The following is a 7557-nucleotide window of genomic DNA, read 5'->3' as shown; positions in this document are numbered from 1 at the left end:
GTGTCCTAAATTAGGTATAAAAATTGAGTAAGACTGAACTGAATGTTTAATTACATGGTATTATTAATAGTTACATAATACGTTTCAATGTTTTCCTTATCTGTATTTTATGTTTTAGCTTTAATATATAAGCAATTAAATAATTCAACAGATGACTAACAGGAAATGCATTTAAATATATTACTTAAATATTTAAAGACTAAATTAAAGCCTCAACATGACAATATTGTTAAATAGCCTAAGATGAGAGATAGATTACTTTTTTATTTTTTTATTTTTTATTTTTTTTATTATACTTTAAGTTCTAGGGTACATGTGCATAATGTGCAGGTTTGTTACATATGTATACTTGTGCCATGTTGGTGTGCTGCACCCATCAACTCGTCAGCACCCATCAACTCGTCATTTACATCAGGTATAACTCCCAATGCAATCCCTCCCCCCCTCACCTCCCCGTGATAGGCCTCGGTGTGTGATGTTCCCCTTCCCAAGTCCAAGTGATCTCATTGTTCAGTTCCCACCTATGAGTGAGAACATGCGGTATTTGGTTTTCTGTTCTTGTGATAGTTTGCTGAGAATGATGGTTTCCAGCTGCATCCATGTTCCTACAAAGGACACAAACTCATCCTTTTTTATGGCTACATAGTATTCCATGGTGTATATGTGCCACATTTTCTTAATCCAGTCTGTCACTGATGGACATTTGTGTTGATTCCAAGTCTGTGCTATTGTGAATAGTGCCGCAATAAACATACATGTGCATATGTCTTTATAGCAGCATGATTTATAATCCTTTGGGTATATACCCAGTAATGGGATGGCTGAGTCATATGGTACTTCTAGTTCTAGATCCTTGAGGAATCGCCATACTGTTTTCCATAATGGTTGAACTAGTTTACAATCCCACCAACAGTGTAAAAGTGTTCCTATTTCTCCACATCCTCTCCAACACCTGTTGTTTCCTGACTTCTTAATGATTGCCATTCTAACTGGTGTGAGATGGTATCTCATTGTGGTTTTAATTTGCATTTCTCTGATGGCCAGTGATGATGAGCATTTTTTCATGTGTCTGTTGGCTGTATGAATGGCTTCTTTTGAGAAATGTCTGTTCATATCCTTTCCCCACTTTTTGATGGGGTTGTTTGTTTTTTTTCTTGTATATTTGTTTGAGTTCTTTGTAGATTCTGGATATCAGCCCTTTGTCTGATGAGTAGATTGCAAAAGTTTACTCCCATTCTGTAGGTTGCCTGTTCACTCTGATGGTAGTTTCTTTTACTGTGCATAAGCTCTTTAGTTTAATTAGATCCCATTTGTCAATTTTTGCTTTTGTTGCCGTTGCTTTTGGTGTTTTAGACATGAAGTCCTTGCCCATGCCTATGTCCTGAATGGTAACACCTAGGTTTTCTTCTAGGGTTTTTATGGTATTAGGTCTAACATTTAAGTCTCTAATCCATGTTGAATTAATTTTTGTATGAGGAGTAAGGAAAGGATCCAGTTTCAGCTTTCTACTTATGGCTAGCCAATTTTCCCAGCACCGTTTATTAAATAGGGAATCCTTTCCCCATTTGTTGATTTTCTCAGATTTATCAAAGATCAGATGGCTGTAGATGTGTGGTATTATTTCTGAGGACTCTGTTCTGCTCTATTGGTCTGTATCTCTGTTTTGGTACCAGTACCATGCTGTTTTGGTTACTGTAGCCTTGTAGTATAGTTTGAAGTCAGGTAGCATGATGCCTCCAGCTTTGTTCTTTTGACTTAGGATTGTCTTGGAAATGCGGGCTCTTTTTTGGTTCCATATGAACTTTAAAGCAGTTTTTTTCCAATTCTGTGAAGAAACTCATTGGTAGCTTGATGGGGATGGCATTGAATCTATAAATGACCTTGGGCAGTATGGCCATTTTCACGATATTGATTCTTCCTATCCATGAGCATGGTATGTTCTTCCATTTGTTTGTGTCCTCTTTGATTTCACTGAGCAGTGGTTTGTAGTTCTCCTTGAAGAGGTCCTTTACATCCCTTGTAAGTTGGATTCCTAGGTATTTTATTCTCTTTGAAGCAATTGTGAATGGAAGTTCATTCCTGATTTGGCTCTCTGTTTGTCTGTTACTGGTGTATAAGAATGCTTGTGATTTTTGCACGTTAGTTTTGTATCGTGAGACTTTTCTGAAGTTTCTTATCAGCTTAAGGAGATTTTGGGCTGAGACAATGGGGTTTTCTAAATATACAATCATGTCATCTGCAAACAGGGACAATTTGACTTCTTATTTTCCTAACTGGATACCCTTTATTTCTTTCTCTTGCCTGATTGCCCTAGCCAAGATAGATTACTTTTAAGGTATGCTTTTAGAAAATATGCACACATGTTCACTAGCCCTGCTTACACAAAGTATTTATGACTTTAATAAACAAGGACCTTGACAAAGAAACCTCCGAAGTGACTAGAACTTATTTCAACTTTGATATTGTTTATCTTCTTTAACTATGTACTTAGTTCTTCAAATTAATTTTATTTTAAAATATTCTATATATTTTATTGTGTATACCTACAAATAAACATACTTTATATAGTTATTTATATTTTTTAAAACTACTTTATGCATATATATACTTGTGTATATATGTATGTGTATATGCTGTATCTGTATGTATGTGTATAGACTGTATGTATGTATACACACAGTGTATGTATAATATATATAAAGTACATATATATTATATACACACACACACACACACAGAGTAAGTCTTCAGTGTCCATGGGGAATTGGTTTCAGGACTTCCTGCGGGTAGCAAAATCCACAGATGCTCAAGTCCCTTGTATAAAATGGTGTAATATTTGCTTATAACCTATGCATATTCTCCTGTGTACTTTAAATCATCTTGTAATACAATGTAATGCTGTGTAAATCATTCTTGTTCTGTATTGTTTAGGGAATAATGATCAAAAAAGTCTTACATGTTCAATACAGATGCAAGTTTTTTAAAACTTTAATCCATAATCAGTTGAATCCACTGGTGTGGAACCCATAGATATAGAGGACTGACTACATATAAAAATGAAAGTAAAATTAAATTATAAAGTTATAAAAATAATGTTTAAATATATGATATAGTATAATAAAGTAAAAGGTTTAGGAAAAAGTAGAAAAAAAACATTTAAAGTTAAAAATAAAATTCTACCACAGCAATACCATAGAAAATGACAAGGTATCATTGTGATCAGAAGAAATAATTCACATAGACTTGGCATTTGTTTTGTTTTCCTTTCATTGCCTCAAGTAGTATTATGCTGAAGAAATAGCATTTCTAATCTCAGTTTAGTTAGGTTTCTATTTTATATTCTGAAGTACAAAGAATATAAAATAAAATCAGTGAATAAATTATCCCTGAAAAACAACTTTATTTCTCAACTCAGAGGTGGCCATAAATTCAGGAGAGATTCATTTATAATAACTCAATGAACTAAAAATTAATAATTTTTTGTCAAATGGGTAATAGTCTTCAAAATATTATGTGTTCCTTGCTGAGGCAAAATTATGGGAAGTTTGATAACATGATTTTCCAATTTAATATTGTTTCTAAATGAATTTTCAAATATGTAACTTATTTAAAAACCATTATAGGTTTTCTGATATATTATGTTTATTTTCCCAGTTTTTGAGAAATTTTGCTAAAATTTATTCGTAGTACATGCTAAAGTAAGTTTTCTAGACTAGATTTAAGGGTTTTTTTTTTTTTTTTTACCATAATGATACAAAGTGAGGTAACCTTCAGATGTATGTTTTAAGATATCAGTATTTCTTACATTTATCATAGCTTATTTTTGCCCTTGCAATTACTGTAGCAGTTTCTTTGGTGAAATCTGGGCATGTATAAGGTTATTCTGAGGTTTACCCACTGTTGAGAAACATTCTGTATTCTAGGTTTTTGCAATTCCAAATACAGATCACAGACTAGTGGTCTCAGCATCATCTTGGGGGGCTTGGTGGAAATGGCAAATATTAGGTCCCTTTTCAGAATACTGCAACAGAATCTCTAACAGTAACAAGATCCCAAAGGATTTACACACACACACACACACACACACACACACACACACACACACAGAGAGAGAGAGAGAGAGAGAGTTTAGCAAGCACCTAGGACCAACCCCATTAAACATTACTTTGTAGGAATTCCAAAACCCTTTACTAAAAACAGTGGCTTGATTTTTCATGATAATGAACTTTAAGGTTAATTGAAATCTAGATGTCATTACTTCCTTGTTTCTCTTCCTTGGTAGGAAAGATTATAGAATGTTTTTCTAAGAATATCGTAGACACAAAATTTATGTTGTCAAATGAATGGAATCACTTTGCTGAGACTACTAGTATATAGGTACCACTATGTTTTGTGATAGGTATCAATAAGGCACAAAACAATTTCAGAATAAAGTTTTCAGAACCAGCTGCATTTCTGACAGTCATTTCACTGCAAGTGGCTTCTGAATCATTTGATATTGAGATAGTAGTAAATCTCTTGTTCTGTGGCCAACCTCATTACCCAGGGCTATTTTGCCAGAAGAGACAATGCTGAGCAGGAAACATCTGCCTCTCTGTTCCTTGCTGTCCTCTCAGAATCTCATCAGCTGTTGCTGTATGAAGACTTCATAGCTGTGTATTTCAGAAACTTATGTCAGCTGTTTTATTATCATACAGATCCTCAGCATAATTGTCAATAGACCATGCATACTTGCCATCAGCCTAAGATTTACTAGCTTTCATTTATTTATCAATCCAATGAGACCACTAATAATCGTGATACTCTGAGTTTTTTTCACAACACTTCATCTTCTAATGATTGAACTGTCTGTCGACACCTCCATCTCAAGAACTCAAAATCTTTCAGGAGTAACAAAGTCTTATTTCTCTATGTCAATAAAGGCTTTTGAGAGAAGACTTTTCAACTAATCTTATATAAAATATGAAAAAGGATTTCTCAACTCTGATATGGTAGTTTTATTTTACCAGAGATAAAAGCCAGTTGTTTTTTAAGTGGAACAAAGCACATCACTTTGGCTCTTATCTGTCCCCTTTCCAGACTGGACTTAGGGTCAGCTCAAACCTACGTGATTCTCCATTTCAACACACTCATGAGTTGAAATAAAATTGAATAGAATGTCTTCACCTTTGAGTTACAAAATTATGTCCTATACTGCATTGCTATATAATTGCTTATTTTTTTCTAAGTAAAACAGCTTGTGAACTACAAAATTGCATGACTAATGAAATAACAAAACCCTACAAAAACAAAAACTGTCAATAAAAACCCAAAACCAAAACCATCTTAGAAGACAGCAAGTTTTATTATAAAAATATAATAATTTAGATAGGTGCTCTTTGACTCAGGAATTGACGAAGAAACCAAAGAAAAACTAGGGGCCCTAAAAGCAAAGTAATAGGTAATCAGATATTGACTTATGAGAGACAGGACATTAAAAAGCAGTGGGAGAGAATACCCTTTTTGTATAATTGTGCTGAAACAACTGGCAATCCAGGCATGGAGAAAAATGTAATTGGGCTTCAACCCTGTACAAAAGGTAGATTATTAGATCTGAAAAGCAAAAGTCTAAAATTAAAGATAATATTATAGAAGAATTTTCGTTAAATTTTGACAGGGAAGAGACTTTTTAAGTAAAAAGCACTGACAGGAAAAGAAAGATGGGTAAATTTAACTACAAAAAATTAAAAGCTTTTTATCAAGAGATTATATACTATTGTGAAAGTGATAAAACAAGTCATAAAATCAGAAAAGGTATTTGTAAAATGTGTTTGACAAATACTTTGTATCCAGAACACTAAATAAATGCTCCTACAAATAATTAAGAAAATAAAAGGAAATCCTAACTAGTAGAAAAGTGAATAAAGGGGAAGTATTCCAATGACAGGTTAATTTATGGAATGGTATTTTGCTTTATTAGCAATTATCATGTGCAAATAAAAAATATTACATACAGCAATATGCCCATCATATTGGAAAAATTAACTAGTTTGACAATAGGAAGGTTTTCTGAGCATATGAAATAATGGAACTTCCTTGCCCTTCATGAATTGGCATAACCACTTTGTAAAGTTTGGTATCATTTAATAAAATTGAAAATACGTGTATTCATGGATCCACTAACTCTCTTTCTTATTGCATTTTCTCAAGATACGTATTTACATAAAATAACATTTTTTAAAAGTTCAAACTGGAAATCATCTATATCTTTATCATTCCTTAAATATATGATTAAATTATTATATAGTCATGGCATGGAAGACTGCAGAGCAATGATTTTTTATTGCTATTCTTTTTTATTGCTGGCTAGTATTACATTGTATAGATACACCAGTTTCTTCTTTCATTTGCTGATTGAAAGATGTCTTGTTTCCAATTCTTGGAGTGCATAAAGTGGCTATTAACTGTGCCATATAGGTTTTTTGTGTGAATATAACTTTTCTTTTCTCTTGGGTAAATGCCTACGAGTAGAGTTGCTTGGTAATATGATAAGTGTTTGATTAATTGCATGAAGAATGGCCAAACCATTTTTGAAAGTGGTTGTTCCACTTTACATCTAAGAATATATAAATGTTTCAGTTGGTGTTTTCAGCACTTGATGCTCTCAGTTTATTTTAATTGTTTTTTTAACCATTCTATAGAGTGTGTAGTACTCTCTCATATTTTTGATCTGCATTATTCTAACAATAGTGAAGTTAGGCACTCTTTTCAAGGGTTTATTCGCCACCATACATCTTCCTTGGTGGCTTCTGTTTTGATCTTTTCCATTTTTAATTTATTTACCAATTGCTGATTTGTGAGAGTTCCCTATAATTTCTAGATACAAGTCATGTGACAGAAATTATGCATTTAACAAGTATTTTTGCCCAACTGTATCTATCTCTGCAGTCTTTCAACAATGTCTTTTCCAGACAGAAAGTACAATTTATATTTTCATTTATGAGTCATGCTCTCAGTGTCCTATCTAAAAACTCTTTGGGTCCAAATCCAAGATCACAAATATTTTCATTATAATCTTTTTCTAGATTTTTTATAACTCTGTGGTTTGCGTTTAAAGGTTGTAAGACATTTTAAATTACTTTTTAGATAAGGTATAAGATGAATTGAGGTACACAGTTTTGTGAATGGATGTTCAAAGTTTCAAGCAGCATTTCTTGTAAAGATGTATCCTTTATCCATTCACTTGCCTTTGCACCTAGAAAAAAATATCAGTTGACAGTGGAGGTATATTCTGGGTTTTCTGTTCTACTCTATTGATTGATGTGTTCATCTTTTCATCGATATCACCCTATCTTGGTTTCTGTTTTTATCTTTATAATTGTTGATGTTTTTGCTTTATTTGGGTTTATTTTCTTAAATTTCTTATCATGGAAGTATAGCTTACTGATTTGAGACTTTTCTTCTTTTCTAAAATAAATACTTAGTGCTATACATTTTTCTCTAAGCATTCCTCTAGTGGCATTCCAATCATTTTGATATGTTGTATTTTCATTTACACTCAGTTAAACATAGAGTTGT

The sequence above is a fragment of the Trachypithecus francoisi genome, unplaced genomic scaffold (genome assembly GCF_009764315.1).
Source record: "Trachypithecus francoisi isolate TF-2019V2 unplaced genomic scaffold, Tfra_2.0 Lachesis_group3, whole genome shotgun sequence".
Lineage (NCBI taxonomy): Eukaryota > Metazoa > Chordata > Mammalia > Primates > Cercopithecidae > Trachypithecus > Trachypithecus francoisi.
The sequence above is the reverse complement of the archived record's forward strand: the minus strand, read 5'-3'. Positions refer to the sequence as shown.